Source organism: Ptychodera flava, chromosome 21 (assembly GCF_041260155.1).
Source record: "Ptychodera flava strain L36383 chromosome 21, AS_Pfla_20210202, whole genome shotgun sequence".
Classification (NCBI taxonomy): Eukaryota; Metazoa; Hemichordata; class Enteropneusta; family Ptychoderidae; genus Ptychodera; species Ptychodera flava.
The window spans coordinates 13318979-13334775 of record NC_091948.1 but is presented as its reverse complement, the minus strand read 5'-3'; the positions used below and the strand labels follow the sequence as shown (position 1 = coordinate 13334775).

At 37.1% G+C, this 15797-nt stretch overlaps 1 long non-coding RNA gene across 2 annotated transcripts in view; it reads right to left on the bottom strand.

Annotated features, from left to right (window-relative positions):
- Nucleotides 1–5523: 5523 nt before the first annotated feature.
- LOC139121465 (uncharacterized) overlaps nt 5524–15797 on the bottom strand; it is a 34585-nt gene continuing 24311 nt past the window's right edge. For both annotated transcript variants that reach the window (XR_011549282.1, XR_011549281.1), the window contains one exon: nt 5524–5632. This is a non-coding gene — a long non-coding RNA (uncharacterized lncRNA). The remainder of the gene's footprint in view (nt 5633–15797) is intronic.

Here is a 15797-nt window from a genome sequence, read left to right as displayed (position 1 = left end):
TGTGTTTAAAGACAACCTGTTTGGACATTATTGAAAGATAACAAGTGAAGAGTAGGGCACTTCACATACTTTTTTTTTCAAAGTTACAGTTTTGTCATTACCTCATTAGGTTCATCACATATAAAATTTCTAACTTTGTTGGTTTTGCTGTGTTCAAAGAGAAGTGTTGGGATATTTGGAAGATAACAAGTTGAAGACTAATAGTGATTCATGTTGACATTTTTTTCAAAATTAAAATTTGGAGTTGCTGTAAGATATTCATCACATGGTAAATTCCTACACTACTTTGTCTTGAAGTGTTCAAAGACAACCTGTTTGCATATTTTTGAAAGAAAAGAAGTGAAGAATATGGTATTTCATATCCTTTTTTTCAAAGTTACACTTTGGAGTTACCTTATGAGAGTCATCGCATGTCAAATTCCAAATTTTGTTGGGTTCTTGATATGGCCAAAAAGAATCCTCATGAGGAAACTCAAAAGGTCTAATTTTGAAAAAAAATGTGGTACCATAACTTCACTTTTTATATCTCAAAAATATCCAGTTTGTCTTCGAACACACCAAACGCAACAGACCAAGTAGGAATTTACCATGTGTTGAACGTCAGGGGGTAACTTCACAATTACATTAATTCTGAAAAACATTGTACACACAGAAACTCAGAGTCAAGGTAATCTAACAATCTGAATGCAAAACAGCTATCATTATACATCTCCTACAACTGTTTCTTTGCTCTCCTCTCATATGCTATTGCCCTGCTTTTAACATGTGCCATTTCAGCAATTTCAAGTTTCTGTTGCTCAAAACATTTTTTTATTTGCTAAGCATTTTTCAGCTTCGGCCTTTGTGACTATTTTATTCTTTCTAATGTGTGACATGAAATGGCTGTCAATGGCGGCTTCTTCTGCTTCAGTTAAAATTTGGAATTACCTCATGAGGTTCATCACGTTGTAAATTACTAACACTGTTGGTTTTGCAGTGTTCAATGACAAACCATTTGAACTTCTGAAATTATGAAAGATAAGTTGGTTTTGATGTTTTCAAAGACAAACTTTTTGTAACATTTTAGAAAAACGACAAGTAAAAAGTATGGTACTTCATGTAAACATTTTAGTTCAGAGTTAAAATTATTGAGTTACCTAATGAGGCTAACACTTGGTAATTAATTCCCAGCCCTGTTGTTTTGCTGTGTTCAAGGGCTAAGTGGTGGGATTTTGAAATTTTGAAAAATAACAGTTGAAAAGAATGGTACCTGTTGTAAACATTTTGTCAAGAATTAATATTATGGCATTACCTCATGAGGTTCTTCACATGGTAAATTCTGAATTCTGTTGCTTTTGATGTGTTTAAATACAAACAGTGGACATTTTTCAAAGCCAACAAATGTAGTATATGAAGAATATGGTACTTCATGTATTTTTACCCCCAAAAATTATAATTTTGGAGTTACAACATGAGATAATCACATTATGAATTCCTATGTCTGCTGGTTTTGATGTGTTCAAATACACACTGTTTGGACATGTTAAATTAAAAGATAGAAAAAAAAATTAACAGTTTTCCAAGTTAAAATTATGGGAGTTACCTCAAGAGGTTCATCACATGGTAAATTCTCACATTTCTGGCCGCTGGGAGTGCGGGATCGACAGTGTGGGAAAAATTGATCCCACACTCTCAGAAACCGTCCCACACTCTGCAGTAAATACTACACGAGCTCTGATTGGATGATAAACAGTCTGTTTTGTTCCACGCGCAAAATGTTATCCAATGGCACGACGAGTAACACACAGACAGAACTACAAAGTAAGCAGGTCAAAGTACAGTGGCAAATGATAGACTTGTCACGATTTTGGAAAATGTTGTACATGTCCAATGTGAATTTAACGCATTTTGTGGTCATGTGAGAAAAAGAATCTCACACACCAAGGACCTGGGATCAGATTTCTCACACCAGTTGGGGATATTTTGTCTCACACGAGCCTGCGGCTCGTGTGAGACAAAATCTGATCCAAGGTCCTTGGGGGTGTGAGATTCTATCATTCCCAACTCTATTGGTTTTGCTGTGTTCAAAGACAACCTGTTTGGACATTATTGAAAGATAACAAGTGAAGAGTATGGCACTTCAGATTCTTTTTTTCAAAGTTACAGTTTTTTCATTACCTCATTAGGTTCATCACATATAAAATTTCTAACTTTGTTGGTTTTGCTGTGTTCAAAGAGAAAGTGTTGGGAATATTTGGAAGATAACAAGTTGAAGACTAATAGTGATTCATGTTGACATTTTTTTCAAAATTAAAATTTTGGAGTTGCTGTAAGATATTCATCACATGGTAAATTCCTAACACTATTTGTCTTGAAGTGTTCAAAGACAACCTGTTTGCATATTTTTGAAAGAAAAGAAGTGAAGAATATGGTATTTCATATCCTTTTTTCAAAGTTACACTTTTGGAGTTACCTTATGAGAGTCATCGCATGTCAAATTCCAAATTTTGTTGGGTTCTTGATATGGCCAAAAAGAATCCTCATGAGGAAACTCAAAAGGTCTAATTTTGAAAAAAAATGTGGTACCATAACTTCACTTTTATATCTCAAAAATATCCAGTTTGTCTTCGAACACACCAAACGCAACAGACCAAGTAGGATTTACCATGTGTTGAACGTCAGGGGGTAACTTCACAATTACATTAATTCTGAAAAACATTGTACACACAGAAACTCAGAGTCAAGGTAATCTAACAATCTGAATGCAAAACAGCTATCATTATACATCTCCTACAACTGTTTCTTTGCTCTCCTCTCATATGCTATTGCCCTGCTTTTAACATGTGCCATTTCAGCAATTTCAAGTTTCTGTTGCTCAAAACATTTTTTTATTTGCTAAGCATTTTTCAGCTTCGGCCTTTGTGACTATTTTATTCTTTCTAATGTGTGACATGAAATGGCTGTCAATGGCAGCTTCTTCTGCTTCAGTTAAAATTTTGGAATTACCTCATGAGGTTCATCACGTTGTAAATTACTCACACTGTTGGTTTTGCAGTGTTCAATGACAACCATTTGAACTTCTGAAATTATGAAAGATAAGTTGGTTTTGATGTTTTCAAAGACAAACTTTTTGTAACATTTTAGAAAAACGACAAGTAAAAAGTATGGTACTTCATGTAAACATTTTAGTTCAGAGTTAAAATTATTGAGTTACCTAATGAGGCTAACACTTGGTAATTAATTCCCAGCCCTGTTGTTTTGCTGTGTTCAAGGGCTAAGTGGTGGGATTTTGAAATTTTGAAAATAACAGTTGAAAAGAATGGTACCTGTTGTAAACATTTTGTCAAGAATTAATATTATGGCATTACCTCATGAGGTTCTTCACATGGTAAATTCTGAATTCTGTTGCTTTTGATGTGTTTAAATACAAACAGTGGACATTTTCAAAGCCAACAAATGTAGTATATGAAGAATATGGTACTTCATGTATTTTTACCCCCAAAAATTATAATTTTGGAGTTACAACATGAGATAATCACATTATGAATTCCTATGTCTGCTGGTTTTGATGTGTTCAAATACACACTGTTTGGACATGTTAAATTAAAAGATAGAAAAAAAAATTAACAGTTTTCCAAGTTAAAATTATGGGAGTTACCTCAAGAGGTTCATCACATGGTAAATTCTCACATTTCTGGCCGCTGGGAGTGCGGGATCGACAGTGTGGGAAAAATTGATCCCACACTCTCAGAAACCGTCCCACACTCTGCAGTAAATACTACACGAGCTCTGATTGGATGATAAACAGTCTGTTTTGTTCCACGCGCAAAATGTTATCCAATGGCACGACGAGTAACACACAGACAGAACTACAAAGTAAGCAGGTCAAAGTACAGTGGCAAATGATAGACTTGTCACGATTTTGGAAAATGTTGTACATGTCCAATGTGAATTTAACGCATTTTGTGGTCATGTGAGAAAAAGAATCTCACACACCAAGGACCTGGGATCAGATTTCTCACACCAGTTGGGGATATTTTGTCTCACACGAGCCTGCGGCTCGTGTGAGACAAAATCTGATCCAAGGTCCTTGGGGGTGTGAGATTCTATCATTCCCAACTCTATTGGTTTTGCTGTGTTCAAAGACAACCTGTTTGGACATTATTGAAAGATAACAAGTGAAGAGTATGGCACTTCAGATACTTTTTTTCAAAGTTACAGTTTTTTCATTACCTCATTAGGTTCATCACATATAAAATTTCTAACTTTGTTGGTTTTGCTGTGTTCAAAGAGAAACTGTTGGGAATATTTGGAAGATAACAAGTTTAAGACTAATGGTGCTTCATGTTGACATTTTTTTCAAAGTTAAAATTTTGGAGTTGCTGTAAGATATTCATCAGATGATAAATTCCTAACACTGTTTGTTTTGATGTGCTTAAAACAACCATTTGCATATTTTTGAAAGAAAAGAAGTGAAGAATATGGTATTTAATATATTTTTTTTTCAAAGTTACACTTTTGGAGTTACCTTATGAGAGTCATTGCATGTCAAATTCCAAATTTTGTTGGGTTCTTGATAAGGCCAAAAAGAACCTTCATGAGGAAACTCCAAAAAGGCTAATTTCGAAAAGAAAAATATATATGGTACCATATCTTCACTTTTTATATCAGAAAAATGTCTCGTTTGTCTTCGAACACACCGAAAGCAACGGAGCTAGGAATTTACCATGTGGTTAACCTCATGGGGTAACTCCACAATATTAACTCTGAAAAACATTTTACATACAGAAACTCAGTGTCAAGGTAATCTAACAATCTGAAAGCAAAACAGCTATCATTATACGTCTTCTACAATTTTTTCTTTGCTTTCCTCTCATATGCTATTGCTCTGCTTTTTACATGCCGTTGCAGCAATTTCAAATTTCTGTTGCTGAGAACTTTCTCATTTGCTAAGCATACTGTTCAGCTTCGGCCTTTGTGACTGTTTAATTATCTCTGATGTGAGACATGAAATAGCTGTCAATGGCGGCTCCTTCTGCTTCAGTTCACGGTACTTACTGGCCAACAGGCTTTTTCGACTATAGTGAGGAAATATAGAGAAAATGGTTCATAAAATCAGGCCTTAACAAAATTCAAATATCTGTATTTCTCTGAAGAATGGGACCCTTCCTCACTAAAAAGTTGTAGGGGTCCTAGTGCGAAATAGGGAGTCTGCAAAGCAAAATTTGGGGTTAACGCAATCCCTACATAAATACAAACAAACCCCACAAGGCAGCTCAATATGCTGCACACCAGTATCTGTTTGTCTTTAGCTGATTTAACAGTTGTGGGGTCACAGGTTCATGTGGAAAGCTATTTTCCCCTAGGTATTACACAAGGAAGACAATCAAATAATATTAAACTCTATGCTATGCACATGATGTTCTGTTGATCTACTGTTACATGCTCAAGGAACAGATTTGTGATGTCACCTTCATGGCAAGTCATCCAATAGATGTTTACTGGTTACAGGTACATATATGTCAGTATATCATTGACTATCACTGACCTTCAGAAGTTTCATCATGTTCACATTGCTTCTTGTTCTTTTCTGCAGAGGACTCCATATGACTCCCTGGGTGGATAGTGTTCCTTTGCATATTCTCACTCGCAACTAATAATCATAGGAAAGAGCACCATCATGTAAGACCATGCAACACATAATACTGAACTTGCTTTTTGCAGATAATTTGCACTAGCGAGCGGCTCTCTCTGTGGCCTCTCTGCTAGGTGACTGATGCCGTATGTTGTGGGTTCGGACCCGATTGAAAACTAGCCGTATACAAAGGATATTCAAGATGAAATCTTAATTTCTTATTGCCATCTTTCCGACAGTAATCATAAATATGTGAGAGAGATAAATCATGCTGTCACAAATTAATTTCCAATTATATGACTGCCACAGATTCTGTATATCCCTGTATTTTATGGAAGTATTTAGCTGTCAATTGATATGTCAATCAATCAATCAATCTATCAATCAACCAATCAATCAATCAAAGCAATTTATAAGTGCTAGAATCAATTACACTGTTATTTTTGAAGGCACTGAAGTTAAAATACGTGAATTCTGTTACCATTGGAAGCAGATGGCACCTAGTCCTCACAAAGTAGAGCACAGGGCAGCACTTATTTTTTTTATCAAAGTTAACAGGCAGGCCACTACCTTTAATTGCTTGGTATTTTCAGTTTTTGTGGGTGTGTGTGGCAATGCCATTTTCTTGCTCTCCATAGTGAATTCCAACATACCCAGTTTTTTACAAGTCAACATATGTTGTGTCAATATATTAGTTTCGTTGTTCTCATTTACAAATGCCATCAAATCTGGAATGATAATTTTTCAGACCTGATCTGTGTCAAGAAGATTAAAGCCCCAGTAACTCTTGAAAAACTTTCAAGGTGTATTGTCTCAGTTTTGTGTGTATTATAACAGTGGCCCTCGTTGTATTCTGCAAACAATTGCTTGATGTAATTTATCAACACACCCATTCTGTAGTAATCACCATTGTTATTGTTGAAGTCATTGTCAATGACATAGTCCCCATTCAGAATTGTGACATCAGTCTTCATAGAGCATTCAAATGAAGTCTGTATAATATACGGATAGTTTTCAATCGGATGCGAACCCACAACATACGGCATCAGTCGCCTAGCTGAGAGGCCTGAGACAGAACCAGTCGGCTAAATCTCCACTCCCAAAAAGAGTGGTTCAATAGCCGGCTAAGTTGTTACATTTTTCTGACTGAGACCTTTCAACACGTTGTAGAGTTCGTGAAGCACTCACGCTCGCATGCTCACTATCATACATCGCACATACACACTTTATCGAAGCCAAGAAACAAATTTCATCGCTTTAACTGGGCGAACAATAACCTCGGGGACAATTCTGTCCACCAGCAGTGTTACCGACCCAGGATAGAAAATACGGATAGTTTTCAATCGGATGCGAACCCACAACATACGGCATCAGTCGCCTAGCTGAGAGGCCTGAGACAGAACCAGTCGGCTAAATCTCCACTCCAAAAAAGAGTGGTTCAATAGCCGGCTAAGTTGTTACATTTTTCTGACTGAGACCTTTCAACACGTTGTAGAGTTCGTGAAGCACTCACGCTCGCATGCTCACTATCATACATCGCACATACACACTTTATCGAAGCTAAGAAACAATTTCATCGCTTTAACTGGGCGAACAATAACCTCGGGGACAATTCTGTCCACCAGCAGTGTTACCGACCCAGGATAGAAAATACGGATAGTTTTCAATCGGATGCGAACCCACAACATACGGCATCAGTCGCCTAGCTGAGAGGCCTGAGACAGAACCAGTCGGCTAAATCTCCACTCCCAAAAAAGAGTGGTTCAATAGCCGGCTATTGTACTGTGAATCCAGTGATTGTTTTCATGTCGAGGCATCAATAAATAAGTGTGATTGGATTGTATCATAAAAATGTATGACACAGGTTAATATCCTTGTACCAATTTTGAAAGAAATCAGTTGAGACGTATTGAGTTATGGCTAAAGGCATAAACAAATCATAACAAATGGCCAGCTGGCAGCTATCAATTGCATCATATGACAACAAAATTGAGAGGTACATGTATTACAAAGGTTTATGTCCTTGTACCATATTTGGAAGAAATCAGTTGAGGCATGTCTGAGTTATGGCTTAACCCTTTTCCTGCCAGACAGTATTAAGACTAAATATTACTTCCCCATCAGCCAAGTCAGTAAAAAGCGGTATTGAGCCAAAAACATGAAGTATTTTCACACACTTGGCTTGGTCTGTTATAGCATCTTTAGTAAAAAAATAAAGTTTATAGTATTGATGTTTTCAACAGCTTTCAATTGATGTACAGTATTATGTTAAAATACGCCATATGTTGTGTTTCATTAATTTTAACCATCTTGACCTGATGGTGAAATATGGACTTGGCAGGAAAAGGGTTCTGACATGAAAAAATCATAACAAAATGGCTGCCTGGTAACTCTATTGGGTCGTATCACAATAAATATCAACATGACATGTATAACATAGGTCTATGTCGTTGTACCAACTTCAAAAGAAATCAGTTGAGACATGTTTGGGTTACGCTGTGGGTTACGGCTGGAAACATGAAAAAATCGTAACAAAATGGCTGCCTGGAGGGCATATTGGATTGTATTTTAACAAATAGAGATGCATATGTATGACATAGGTCCATGTCCCTGTACCAATTTTGAAAGATATCAGTTGAGACACACTGGGTTATGGCTCAAGACATGAAAAATTGTAATGAAATGGCCACTGGGCGGCCATATTGGATTGTATCAGAAGAAAAATCTACAAGCATATGTACGACATAGGTTAATGTCCTTGCACCAAATTTGAAAGACATCAGTTGACACATGTCTTGGTTACGGCTCAAGACATGAAAAACTTGTAAAAAACTAGCTGCTAGGTGGCCATCTTGGGTCATATTGTGAAACTATTAAATCAACGTACATCTGTATGGAGTCTGGTGCTATACTTGTGCAAAGTTTGAAAGAAATTGACCAAGCCTTGTCTGAGATATCTGCGTGAACAGGGGAAGGCATGCATGTGCGCGGACTTACAGACGGAACTCAATCTATAAGTCCCTGGAGTTCGTTTGTGGGGACTAATTAATGAGGTATATGATAGTGTGCCATTAGGTGCCTTACCTGCCATACCGGTATATGAACCATTTAGTCCTTTTAGTTATTTAATTATTCACATTTATGTGATATTAAGGGTAATGACCTTTGACCCCAGCATAATTGATGAGGTGTATGACAGTTCATCATAAGGTGCTATAACCTACCAAATATGAACCATCTAGCCGTTTAAATTACCTAGTAATTCATATTTATGTGATATTTACGGTCAATGACCTTCAACCCCAGTTGACATATTGGCGAAATGGTTTGATCCAACGTTTCCGCACTCTCGAAGTTGGGTCCTTCATTTCATGCATAATAAGGGATTTCCTTCAAATGAAGGGCGCCCTCTCTTTAGTTTCGATGACCGTTACACCATGTTTCACGGCTAGAAAAATCGGCAAAAAACACTGCAAAAGGTTAGTATTTATGGAAATTTTCCATATCCTTGCCATTTATATTGCCTCCAGTCGTGACCTATGTAAATTTTTTCAACAATCAGGGCAAATCTTTTGTAGAAATCACCAGATACGATTTTTGTAGACATGTTGACCTCGCCTTATACAGCACTGCGTCGCTTGCGTTGGCAAGACATTTAATTTAATTTGCAACCAGGTTTGGTCGGATTTGAATCTCATGACTATGATTTTCTGCAAAGTTTTGGTGTTCAAAACGGACAAATATGAATTTAACACGCCTTTGAAATGAGGTCTGTTCGGTGTTGAATACCGTTAAATCCAATAAATATGGTGGCCATGCACACGCAAACAGCTTGAGACGCGTTGGTATCACATATCATTGCGTATTTTCAGTATCCCAGTTGTTGTAATTTTTATTTTTTGAGCAAAATTTGTGATCAAGAATATATATAATGATGGTTTTGTTTGTTTAAGTATGATCCAGTTACCGAAATACATGTGTCTTTACATTTTGTTGCAGATATACTGTGGCTGATAACCTACCACAGCCCGTTCTGGCAATGGCACATGGCTTACAATATTCACCGGTATTTTGTACCTGTATCTATGTTTACTAACAGTTTGAGTTTATGGTAACGTTTGGCCACAAGAAATTCACGTACTTTGAAATCATTTGTCATAGTTTTGAAAAATAAGAATTAAATGTTTGAAAGAAATCTATTTGTTGAAAAAAAGGAGAGTGTTTGGATCCTTAGCCATATCAAGCAGTGCAAGTAAGGATGCTTTATTGAGAAGTTGCATAAACTACGGTATGCCATATGCCACAGAGCATGGAAGGTTGCCCCTGACAGAAGTAAAACTTGCGGCAGCAAGTCTTCTTAAATGGAGGGCAACTTAATAATATTACAGGCCAATCGCAAAAGTGGCATATTAAATTTTTTGCCAATTTTGTGACTCAAAGACTGCAATATGCAACAGCACAAAGGTTGAACCATGTGAATATTTCTTTGTCCCTGAAAAAACATCTAAACAGTGTACACAGAGCCTGGGAAATCTAAACAGTGTACACAGAGCCTGGGTCAAGATTTCAAAAGCTGTTTCACATTGTCAGAAACTCCATAGTCGAGGGGTTTAAGTTTGAAACAGGATGCTCAGTGCACAAAAAACACATTCATTGTCAAAGAAATGATACTGTTGAAAAAGGATTGATGCAGTTATGTCATGGAAAGTAAAAGTAACATTGGCCTGCTCTCTGATATTGAAATACGGTTGTCCAGACTTGGCCAGTATGTGCTAAAAAGATGCCACAAATTTGAAAAGCACCATGTAACTGTTGTGCTAGAAGGCAAAGAATTTATTCTTCCTTTAAAATCATCGCTTTCATGTGATATTCAGAAAGAGGTGGCCCACAGTCTCGGTTTACAGGAGACTACCATAGTTTTAAGTTATTCTCAGAAGACCAGCCATTGTATTGCTGTTTCAAGTCACACACATTGCACAAGAAAGTGCTTTTGATCAATATCTCTGGACTTGGAGGTGTGAGGTCACATAAAGCAAAAACTCATCCAGATAAGAATAAGTGTGGTCCATGTGGTAAATGTGGGATAAAAAAACAAACAGATGGTACCATGTTGTGGGAAACCAGAGGAATATGTCCGAGCTGGTTAAAATCTAGGGGCATGAATGAACAGTATGGTTTCTGCAATGCGTGTCGCCTAGCTTTATATAGATAAAGAATTTTCTGGAAGAGATGGAGGGGATGATGAGAAAGCACCAATAATTGATGTCACAGAGGCCAATGGTTCTACTCCGGAATAAAAAGGACGCGATGCATACGCCATTCTACATACTCAGAACGCCCAAATAATCACGTGATGCCGGTACAAACAAACCCACATGTGTACTGAACGCGTATAGAAATACACGTACGTCTGTGCGCGTTTGCGCACATGGCTTTGTTTGTACCGTGGTCGATTCGAATCCGGGTTTGGCCTATTGTTTAATCTGTACTTTAACTGGCCCAGGTTTACACTCCACTGATGTTGATGACAAAAACCTCTTTCTCACACAGTTTAATCTCTACTCCAGTGATATCGATACTTCCGTTCCTGACATAGTGTGTCTTTGTCCAGAACACTTCAATACATGGATGGAAAAAAACTGAAAATACTGCAGCATGCCAGATTGTAGAAAGCGCATTACATCGAATGTGCGGTTTCCGTCAAATGTTGACTTAATCAATGGCTTCTCTCATGATCATGGTGACTACATGAATTTTAGTTTTGATGGAAAAAGTCAACTGTGTGGAAAATGTTACATGCAACTTTACCATATTGTTGAAAAAATGAAAAAAACATCAAGTGCAATCTCTCAAGACTTATAATGACCTTTAGCAAGTCATTGAAGACATTGCCTCCAGTATCAAAAATACAACTGATATCACTGATATAGCCCTGAACAAAATGTCACTTTTTATTGCGCTAAAATTATTAGAAAAGAGTCTGTCCTTCTTCAAGAGGCTAGAGCTATGTTTTTCTTATAACCTCGGTGGTCTTTAATGCTCATACAGAGACTAAATAGAATTTAAACCAGCAACCTAAGGCGTCGGTGTTTTTCAATGTATTTTGGAAGCTGAATTTGTCGATGTCAATCTCGCTCCCATTGCTTCTTGACAGTCATTTTAGAATGGGAAAATTCACAAACAGAGAGGTTACAATGGTCGCCACGGACAAGTAACTTTTGGCTTATTGACCTGAAAATTAAGTCAGTGTTCATTGAAAATTCAAGACTGGACCCGTTGACATCTAAGCTTGCTCATGACTTTCATTGCATGCGGTCTTGCCACGATGCCATCCACTGTCACTCAACAAGTTAACATTGAAGAGTACGTCTTAGTAAAAGTCCCATTTTTGTGGTGATTTTTCACCACTGCACTTTATTTTTACCTTATTATAAACGCTCATACAAAGCACAAAAACTGCTGTGTGTTTCTTTTTTTACCGTATCGACATATTGTGAGACACCGTAACTCACAGTCAATGCAATGAACTATGGTGAACGTACGCTCCACCAGCTGAACAGCTTTTTCATATGCAAAATCAGCGTACGGTATTTAACCGGTGGTATTGTTTGAATTGCATTTTATTGGAAGTGATTATATGATTCTTTTCATCAATTCTTCATGCAATTTTACGAAAAAATCTTATGGAAATGTTCACAATGACATAATATGATACCGTGTTCCCTCGCTAGAAAATCGCTCTCGTGAATTCGATTTCTAGGTAATTACTTTTTTCCACTTGTCCCGTAGGGCAATTGGCATCGGAGGTTCAATTGCCCGAACGTGACTTTCCCTTGCCCTGGGCAATCGGACAACCCTTAGTGTCTTTCCCTACCCTTGTAACTTACGATTTTTTGAGTGAACCCATCTCAGATTCCTCCGACCTCCCCCCCCGGGCCATAAATAATGACGGCTCCCTAATTACCCTACGCAACTCTTTTGGCATGATTTGTTCAAAGTCTAAGGCCAGAGATACCATGAATAGGACAGTTTTGAGTACCCCACAAGGAAAACTTTGCCGGTTGCTTCACCCCAGATAGTTTTGTCATAACAAGTCTTGAAAATATTGATGTAGGTCAACCCAATGTCAGTCCACTTCACTGTTTTAGTGTTTTGCAATAGCTGCACATCCTGTACTCAGAAAACTAGCCCATCAGGGCAGTTTAAAGCAAGATCCTACAAGTCTAGCTGTGTTGAAATAGCTAGAACTTGTGATAAGAAATTATACTGCTGTCTTGCTTGGCAGCTAGTGATGAGACACGTATTTTGAGAAAATATTGCCAAGCGATGAACAAAACATCTTGTTGACCATTGATTTTTTTTACTTTTTTGAAAGGTCACAAAAGGTCAAACTCAGTACAGTACCTGGTGATTACGCAGAGCTGCTCTGTCTATGCTATGCCCTGAAATGTCCTGTTCAGATATATATACCCATGACAAAATGCTATTGTACACATTTGGCTCAAAGTATCAGAATGTTGAACCTTTCGAATCATTTGACAAGGGGATGGTCTGTATTCATTGCTTTTACACACAGAATGGCTTGATAGTGACTAGGACCTCTGTGACCTTGACAATGAAAATATGCCCTTAAATCCATGGTATCAGGCTAATGCCAGATTGGCTGGACTGCAGGTGATACAAAGTAAAATGAATGAGATCTTTTTGTGTGAGATATTGTTTCCCTGAGCACAGAGGTTGTTTTGCTTATATCTCTCTTTACATGGCTTTCCGTAGCAGTAATTGGCAACTGAGAATGGCATCAATCAAGCAGCTAGCCCCTTTGTATCATGCTTTTGATTGGTCAACCTAGTATCTTCGTCTCCTACCAAGGCATCTCCATGATTTGCTGCAAGCACCATCTTGCATCCTAGATCACCTGCAGTCTGGGGGATTTACAACAAGCATAACTGGCTTCAGCTGGAGAGAGCTTGCACTTGATGAAGCCCATGAACAACTTATCAATTTAAGTGTCAAAACTGCAGTTCATAAGCCCTCTCTGAATTGCTTGACAACATGGCAAAGTATTTGCCTTTCAGGGCTTCATGCCTTAAAAATCTGCATTCTGAAATAACCCCCGAAAAGAGTGGCAAAAGTGTACAGATACAGATAAATGCAGAAGGAATGAGGGAGACTGATGAAGGGTTGTGCCGAGTGTATTATAAACAAGCGACCTAGCGGCCGATATAGCTCCGCTGTGTTATGTAGAGAATAACTATTTTTTACACATGTTGATGAGGAAGGTGGAAATCTTTGATAGCTCAATGCAGAGGCCAGAAAAAAGTGGCTAAAATAAGCTGCAAAAATATACAATTGAAGATTTAATCATACTTTGAATATATCACATCGGATCATCCCTAAGAACATGTCAACCAAAGCTATCTGATGAGTAGTTTTTTGAGAATAAAATTTCTGACCAAAAATGGCAACAATTGCCCCAAAAAATGAAATTGCAGATTTCATCATAATTTCAAGAGATCAAATTTAGTTCATAACTTTATCTATAGAAACCTGTATACCAAATTTCAAAGCTGTTAGACCAGTACTTTTTGTGAGAAACACATTTTTTGACCAAAAACGGAAAAAAATTGCCCCAAAAAATCAAAATTGCAGATTTCATCATTATTTTTAATAAAATCATTAGTTCATCTATAGAAACCTGTATACCAAATTTCAAAGCTATCGGATGAGTAGTTTTGGAAATACACGTTTTGACCAAAAATGGCAAAAATTGCCCCCAAAATACAAAATTACAGATTTCATCAGAAATTCATTATATATTACTGAACTCATCTGTAGAAACCTGTATGCCAATTTCAAAGCTATCAGACCAGTAATTTTTGAGAAACACATTTTTTGACCAAAAATGGCAAAAATTGCCCCAAAATTACAAAATTGCAGATTTCATCATAATTTCAACAAATATCATTAAGGTGATCTGTAAAAACCTGTATACCAAATTGCAAAGCTATCAGATGAGTAGTTTTGGAAATACACATTTTTGACCAAAAATGGCAAAAATTGCCCCAAAAATACAAAATTGCAGATTTCATCACAATTTCAATAAATATCATGTAGTTTATCTGTAGGAACCTGTATACCAAATTTCAAAGCTATCAAATAAATAGTTTTGGAAATACACATTTTTTGACCAAAAATTGCAAAAAATGCCCCAAAAATACAAAATTTCAGATTTCATCAGAAATTCAATATATATTACTCAGTTCATCTATACAAAAGTGTATACCAAATTTCAAAAGTATTAGACCAGTACTTTTTGAGAAATACATTTTTTGACCAAAAATGGCAAAAATTGCCTTAAAATGCAATTTTGCATATTTCTGCACAATTTGAACAAATCTGAAATAGATCATCCCTAGGGACATATGTACCAAATATCAAAGCTATCTGACTGGTAGTTTTGAAGAAGAAGATTTTTAAAGATATTTTTACCAAAAATGACAAAAAATTGCCTTAAAAATACAAATATGCAAATTTCACCATAATTTGAACAAATCTGACTGAAGTTACCCTAAGTAAACTGCATATCAAATTTCAAAGCAATCGGACAAGCGGTTTCAGAGAAGAAGATTTTTTACCAAAAACACCAAAAATTGCCCCAGAAATACAAATATGCAAATTTCACCACGATTTGAACAAACTTAAGTGTGGTCACCCCAAGTGAACTGCATATAAAATTTCAAAGCGATTGGACTTGCAGTTTCAGAGGAGAAGGCAATTGTTGACGGACGACGACGACGGACGACGACGATGGACGACGGACGACGACGGAAAATCAACCTATTTGATAAGCTCTGCGTCGCTGACAGCGGAGCTAAAAAATCTGTGAGAGCTCTGTTTTTGCTGCAACCCCTGAAAAAAATCTTTGGAAAAGTTGTTCAGGAAGACTTGATGACATTTATGAAGTAGGTCAAAGAGCTCTAGCAGACTACATCTCTACTAGGCTTTACATAAACCTAGTACAGAAGCTCCTGTGAGGAGGAGAAAATTAAAAACATTTTCAGGGAAGGTTGTAGTAAAAAGGAGAACACGTACAGCTGATGCTGACAAAAAAAATAGTTGACGCCTGTTTAAAAAGGCAAATTGCTCACTCAATAAAATCTGGTGTGCCATAGAAGGCTTT